Consider the following 7,540-nt stretch of genomic DNA (forward strand, 5'->3'; position numbering starts at 1 on the left):
TGCTGACTTGTCAGCCAAATAAACCTTTTTTTCTTGATAAATTATCCACTTTTAGATATTCCTGTATATGCAAAGTCATTAATACAGTCTAAAATGTTAGTCTGAGTTTTTTGTTTTGCACAAGCTAGGCTTGAATTCCTGGGATCAAGTGTTCAGTCCACCTGGTACTCCCAAAGTCCTGGAATTACATTTCTTTTTATTAAGTAGTTTAATTAATTTGTATTTTATTTGATTGCTTTAAAAATGCAGTTAAAGGCGAGGTGTGGTGGCTCACACCTGTATTCCCAGCACTTTTTGAGGCTGAGGCAGATGGATCATGAGGTCAGGAGTTTGAGACCGGCATGTGAAACATGCTGAAACCCAGTCTCTACTAAAATACAAAAAAATGATATGGGTGTGGTGGCAGGCACCTGTAATCCGAGCTACTTAGGAGGCTGAGGCAGAAGAATTGCTTGAACCTGGGTGGCGGAGGTTGCAGTGAGCCAAGATTGCACCACAGCATTACAGCCTGGGCAACAGAGCGAGACTCCACTTTGAGCAACAGAGCAAGTCTCCATCTCAAAAAAAAAAAAAGAAGAAGAAAGTGCAGTTAGTATTACCAGTTTTATTCTCGCTGTTTTTTGTGTTTTTTGTAGATATGTTTTCTCATTTTCTGTTTTGCTGCCTTAATTTTTATTTTAATTTTGCAGTGATGTTTTATTTTTTATTTTGTTTTGCATATTTTTATAAGTATTCTTTTTGTAAGCATCTTAAAATATGGAAATTACATAAAACATCTTAAGTTAAAAAAATATATTTTAATCTCATAACAACTTCAATTGAATACAAAAACTATGCTTCTGTATTTTCCAGTGTGTTATTGATTTTAAAATTATTTTATATTGTATATCTATTAACAGATTTATGCAGATTTGTATTTTATCATATTCTGTACAACCTTAAGAGTTTTATGCACCATCATTACAATAGTAAAGACTTCTATATGTGTATATTTACATTTAATAGAGAGCTTTATATATGTATGTGGTTTTATGATGCTGTTTAGTATCATTTTATTTTTCAACAAATGGACTCATTTTAGCATTTTTTTTTTCTATGCAGAGTTAGGACTATAGTAGTAATGATGAACACCCTCACCTTTTACTCTGGAAAGTATTTATTTATATCTTCTTTTTGAAGTAAAATAATTTATTATTAGTGGTAAGAAATTTTTTTATTGCATCAAAATTTGGGAAGTTGTTTGACTTTTTTATTTTCACGTAACCTCTGTATTACTTTTTTCCTATGTTCTTCTAAGATTCCTTTTATGAATATATTCATCTACTTGATGATGTCCAATCAGTTTTTCATTCCATTTTTAATTTTGTTTCAGAGTTTTATATTTTTGTATCATATATTTTAGGATATGTCATCTCACACCAGTTAATTGTGTTTTGATTATAACCACAATTTATAATTGTATATGAAAATATTTTTATAATTATAGTACATTATTGATCATGTTTATAATTGTATATCACAATATTTAACTCTTTATAATTTAAGACAGTGTGGAGCAACATCAAATATGAATTAGCCATATTTCTATTGCCAATATAATGATCTCTTATGTTTTGCCTGGATCAATATTATCCCTGCATTATTTTATGACTTGTGTATTTGTTGTGTATGTTTATTGTGAATGATTATTTAACCCTATCTCACTGATTTATCATATATATATTTTTAATGTCAACATCGATCTGTGAATCTATGTTATTTTTGTGTGGAAGAAATTTTTTTTTTTTTTTTTTTGGACAGAGTCTTGCCCTGTAACCAGGCTGGAGTGCAATGGCACAATCTCAGCTCACTGCAACCTCTGCCTCCCAGGTTCAAGCAATTCCCCTGCCCCAGCCTCTGGAGTACCTAGGACTACAAGTGCTGCCACCACCCCCAACTAATTTTTTGTATTTTAGTAGAGATGGGTTTTCACCATGTTGGCCAGGATGGTCTCAATCTCCTGACCTCGTGATCCACCTGCCCTGGCCTCCCAAAGTACTGGCATTACAGGTGTGAGCCATTGCACCTGGCCAGGAGAAAAATTAAATTAAATTATCTTATATTTGAAGATAATTTAGGAACTATTATATATCTGAATGTATTCTAGTCATTGTTCATTTTTACTTGTCAAAACCACACAACAAAATTTACAATACAATATTATTAAATATTCATTTTAGTCCTGTTAATTACATTGACATTGTTATGCTACATGTTGCTAGATATTTTATCTTGCAAAGCTAAATCTCAATACACATTACATAACGTAAACTTGTCTCATTTCCTGGAACTTTTCAAACACCACTCTGTTTTCTGTTTCTGAGAGTGCACCTGCTTTCTGTATCTTATACAATCTCGGTCTTTTTCTGGCCAGCTTATTTTATTTGCATAATGCCATTGAAATGTATTTTTATAGTTGTTAGCATATTTTCTAGCTTTTAAAAACGAAGTAATATTTAGTATTTTTATATTTTAAATGATATCTACTGAATGATTTGGCGACACTAATTTGCATTGCTTCAAGAATGCTATGTGAAATTCCAACAGCATTGCATTAAATTTGTAGATTGCACTGAGCAGTATGGACATCTTTACAATATTAGTCATTTCCACCTTTGAACAACAGCATGTTAAACAGTTTGTTGTTTAATTTCTATATATTCGTGAATTTTTCAGTTTTTATTATTTTAAACTCTCATTCCATTTTGATATTTGTTTTAAATGATCTTTGATGATATTAGTTTTAAAAATTTTGCTCTCATGTGTTATTTGTTAAGACTGTTTTTGTTGTTGTTTGGTTTTTTGAGGTTTTTTTTTGGCCTAACAGGTGGCCTAGGAAGTAGAATGTTGTATGAGTTATTGAGATCAGTGTATCCTGATTTTGTAGAGGAGTGTTCTCTGTACCTCTGTTAGGAATAATTGTTTTATACTGCATTCAAGTCCTCTTTTTCTTTACTAATATTCTGTCTTGTTTTATTTTTATTATAGAATGTGGGGTATTGAAATATCCTACTCTACTTATATATGCTCTGTGATTCTTCAGTTTTGTCAATATTTCTTTACATACTTGGAACTGTAGTGTGAGATACACACCACACATAGAAACACACACACTCACAAATAAATGTACATACAAATGTGTCATAAGTTCCCAGTGAATGAATCTGTTATTACTTAATATCTTTCTTTGAATCTTTGGAGTTTGGACTTAAAGTAAATTTTTAAAAATATGATAATTTTTGACTTAAAATATAGCTCATATATTATTTTGACCTGTTCTACTCTGACTTGGTTAATATTTGCATGGAACATCTATTTTGCCACTTTCAGGTGTTGTTTTTTTTCTGTAATGAAATCTGAACTGACTTATAGAAAGGCAAATTGGGTGTTGGTTTTTAAAGTATGTTTTATAAATTTCATTATTGAAAGTATGTCTCTTGATTGGAAAGTTAACCATATATGTGTGTGTGAATATACATATATATAATTTTCTTAAATAGAGAGACTTACTAATGTTATTTTATTCTTTGATTCTTGTATCTTTGTTCCTCATTTCCTCTCTTTCTAGTCTTCCTTTGTGTCTTTTTAATTTCTGTATTAATATGCTTTCACTTTCTTATTTTCTTTCATATATTTATACAGATATTTTCTTTGTGTTATCTTCGGGATTACATAAAACCTCTAAAAGATACAACGGTAAACTTTAATCTTAAAAAATAGCTTCAGTTGCAAGCAAGTATTCCTCATTACATTTGCTCTCATTTGTTATTTATATTACTAATTATGTCTTTTTATGTTGTACATGTATTAACAGATGTTTATAAAATTTTCTATGCTTTTATAAATTTTAAAGAATAATTTAAATCTTCTTCCACTATCATGATAATGCTAAGGAATTCAATTGTTTGTATGTGCATATCTTTTCCAGAACAATGTATTTTCAAATAATTAAGTGTTGCTTTTTGTATCATGTTATTTTCAGTGAAAGAAATTCATTTTATCATCTTCGATATATAGCACACGTGCTGTGCCAGTATACTTTCTCAGAATTTAGTTATTTTGGGATGGTTTTTTTTTAATCTTAATTTTTGTAGAACAGTTTTGCTGTTGATATTATTCTCACTTAATACATTTTTTTGTTTTAAGGATTTTCACTGTAACACAGAGTTTCCTTCTGGCCTGCAAATTTTTTGGCAAATTTGCTGGTTATCTTATAAGATTATGCTTGTAAATGACACATCAGTTTTCTCTTGCAGCACCCAAGATTTTCTTTTCATCTGTGACTTTTGAAATTGTATCTATATATGTGTTTGTTATAAATATCTATGTGCATATCCCAGTTTGTTTTATTGATCTTCTAACTTTTTACATTATTTTTTCTTCTAGAATTTTTTAGTTGTTATTTATGCATATTTAGCTTTTACAATTTTTTGATATTTTAAATATGTTTGTGCTTATTCTGATTTTTAAATTTTAATAGTTGTCTGTGTTCCTCCTTCTCAGTATTATTTATTTTAAATGTTTAAAAATTACTTTGTATGTCTTCGTTTTTTGTGTTTCCTTTGTGAACAGCTTATAATTTTTATATGGGGCTATTTTGCTGTAATATTTTCTATTCATTGTAATTTTTGATAGAGATTTGGACATTTAAAAAAAATCTACCCGTCACAGTCTTTGTAATGTAGCTTTTTTTTCTGGCATACATTAAAACCTATTGTTTTAGCCAGAGATTCTGGGAATTTCTCAGACATGTTCTTAGGATGTATCTTGTCTGAAAATTTGTGTTTATTTTTAGTTAAAGAAATTTATTAGTGTTTCTGCTTAATGGCCAGTCCTCATTTGCTACATGTGTTTTCTCTCTGTAGTACTGCAGTTTCTCTACTGCTGTATCATCTACCTCAGATCTTAGCAGACTCAAACTGTCATTGCAAAAAATGCTATTATAGTAGTCTGCTTTCATGCTGCCAAAAAGACATACCCAAGACTCGGTAATTTATAAAGAAAAAAGGTTCAATGGACTCACTGTTCCACGTGGCTGAGGAGGGCTCATAATTGTGGCAGAAATAAAGACAAAGCAAAGTGACATCTTACATGGTGGCAGTCAGAGAGGGGGCATGGGCAGAGGAACTCTCCTTTATAAAAACGATCAGATTTTGTGAGACTCCTTAACTATCACAAGAACAACATAGGATATACCCGTACCCATAATTCAATTACTTCCCACCAGCTTTCTTCCACAACTAGTGACAATTATGAAAGCTACAATTCAAAATGAGGTTTAAATGGAAATACAGAACCAAACCATATTAGCCACCACTTTCTTTAGTATTTAATGCCATGGAAGACAGAAACCAGTTTGTGAAAAGACTCTTAGAAGCTAGAAATAGAAATGTATGTGCTACTATTTTACTGGGGTTTATTTTATTTATTTATTTTGATAAAATTGAAAGACAGAAGTCGGCAGTTTACTTCTAAAGGCACTACATTCTGTTTTGGGAGCAGGAAGAGCTCTGCTGGATAAGTGTAACAATTATTTTTCTATTTGATTCTTTGCATTGTGCTCACCTGGGGAACTGCACACAAGTAACTTATTTATAAATCTTCCACAAATGTGTTTTGGTCAGTATGTTTTTGTTGAATATAGATGTCTATAAAGGAAGTAGAGCCTGTGGTGCTTTTCTATGCCATCTTGCTCATGCAGTTTGTATAATTTTATAGGTTAGATGTATAGAGTATACAGATCTTAGTCTAACAAGTGAAGTAATATGTTATTTTCATTTTCTTTTCAGCTATGTGTTCTTATTTTGCCCAAGACCTTTGGCCAGAGCAGGACATAAAAAAATCATTTCAACAAGTGATAATGAGAAGATATGGAAACTGTGGAGATGAAAATTTACCACTAAGAAAAGAGTGTGAAAGTGTGGACGATTGTAAAATGCACAAAAGAGTTTATAATAAACTTCACAAATGTTTGACAGCTACCGTGAGCAAAACATTTCTATGTTATAAATATGTAAAAGTCTTTCATATATTTTCATATTCAAATAAGTCTAAGATAAGACATGCTAAAAAGAACCTTTATAAATGCGAAAAATGTGACAAATCATTTTTCATGTTTTTACATCTAATTCAGCATAAAAGAATTCATACTAGAGTGAATTCCTACAAATGTGAAGAATGTGGCAGAGCCTTTAAACGGACCTCACACCTTACGAAACATAAGAGAATTCATAGTGGAGAGAAACCCTACAAATGTGAAGAATGTGGCAAAGATTTTAACCAGTTCTCACACTTTACTAGACATAAGATAATTCAACCTGGAAAGAAACCCTACAAATGTGAAGAATGTGACAAAGCTTTTAACTGGTCCTCAAACCCTACTCAACATAAGAGAATTCATAGTGGAGAGAAACCCTATAAATGTGAAGAATGTGGCAAAGCTTTTAACCAGTGCTCATACCTTACTACACATAAGAAAATTCATAGTGGAGAGAAACCCTACAAATGTAAAGAATGTGGCAAAGCATTTCACCGGTCCTCATACCTTAATGAACATAAGAGAGTTCATAGTGGAGAGAAGCCCTACAAATGTGAAGAATGTAACAAAGCTTTTAAATGCTCCTCAAACCTTACTCAACATAAGAGAATTCATAGTGGAGAGAAACCCTACAAATGTGAAGAATGTGGCAAAGCTTTTAACCGGTCCTCACACCTTAATAAACATAAGAGAATTCATAGTGGAGAGAAACCCTACAAATGTGAAGTATGTGGCAAAGATTTTAACCAGTTCTCACACTTTACTAGACATATAGTAATTCATCCTGGAAAGAAACCCTACAAATGTGAAGAATGTGACAAAGCTTTTAACTGGTCCTCTAACCTTACTCAACATAAGAGAATTCATAGTGGAGAGAAGCCCTACAAATGTGAAGAATGTAACAAAGATTTTAACTGCTCCTCAAACCTTACTCAACATAAGAGAATTCATAGTGGAGAGAAACCCTACAAATGTGAAGAATGTGGCAAAGCTTTTAACCTTTTATCAACCCTTACTACACATAAGAGAATTCATAGTGGAGAGAAACCCTACAAATGTGAAGAATGTGACAGGGCTTTTAACCAGTCCTCACACCTTACTAGACATAAGAGAATTCATGCTGGAGAGAACCCCTACAAATGTGAAGGATGTAGCAAATCTTTTAACTGTTCTTCACACCTTACTAAACATAAGAGAATTCATAGTGGAGAGAGACCCTTCCAATGAGAAGAGTGTGGCGAAGCTTTTATCCATTTCTCAAACTTCACTAAACATTAGACAATTAATAATGCAGAGAAATCCTGCAAATGTGAACAGTGTGGCTACGGCTTTTGTGTATTCTTAACCTTTACTGAACATAAGAATCTGTGCTGAAGAGAAACCCTATACAAATGTGAAGAATGTGGCAAAGGCTTTTGTGAATCCTCAGCACTTAGTAAACATAGAATAATTCCTACTACAGCA

General features: G+C 31.8%; 1 pseudogene; it reads left to right on the plus strand.

The window, feature by feature from the left end:
- Positions 1-7,303, plus strand: part of LOC116546604 — a 17,315-nt pseudogene extending 10,012 nt beyond the window's left edge.
- The last annotated feature ends 237 nt before the right edge of the window (positions 7,304-7,540 follow it).

The sequence above is a fragment of the Sapajus apella genome, unplaced genomic scaffold, assembly GCF_009761245.1.
Source record: "Sapajus apella isolate SASKATOON/1434 unplaced genomic scaffold, GSC_monkey_1.0 scaffold1097, whole genome shotgun sequence".
NCBI lineage: Eukaryota > Metazoa > Chordata > Mammalia > Primates > Cebidae > Sapajus > Sapajus apella.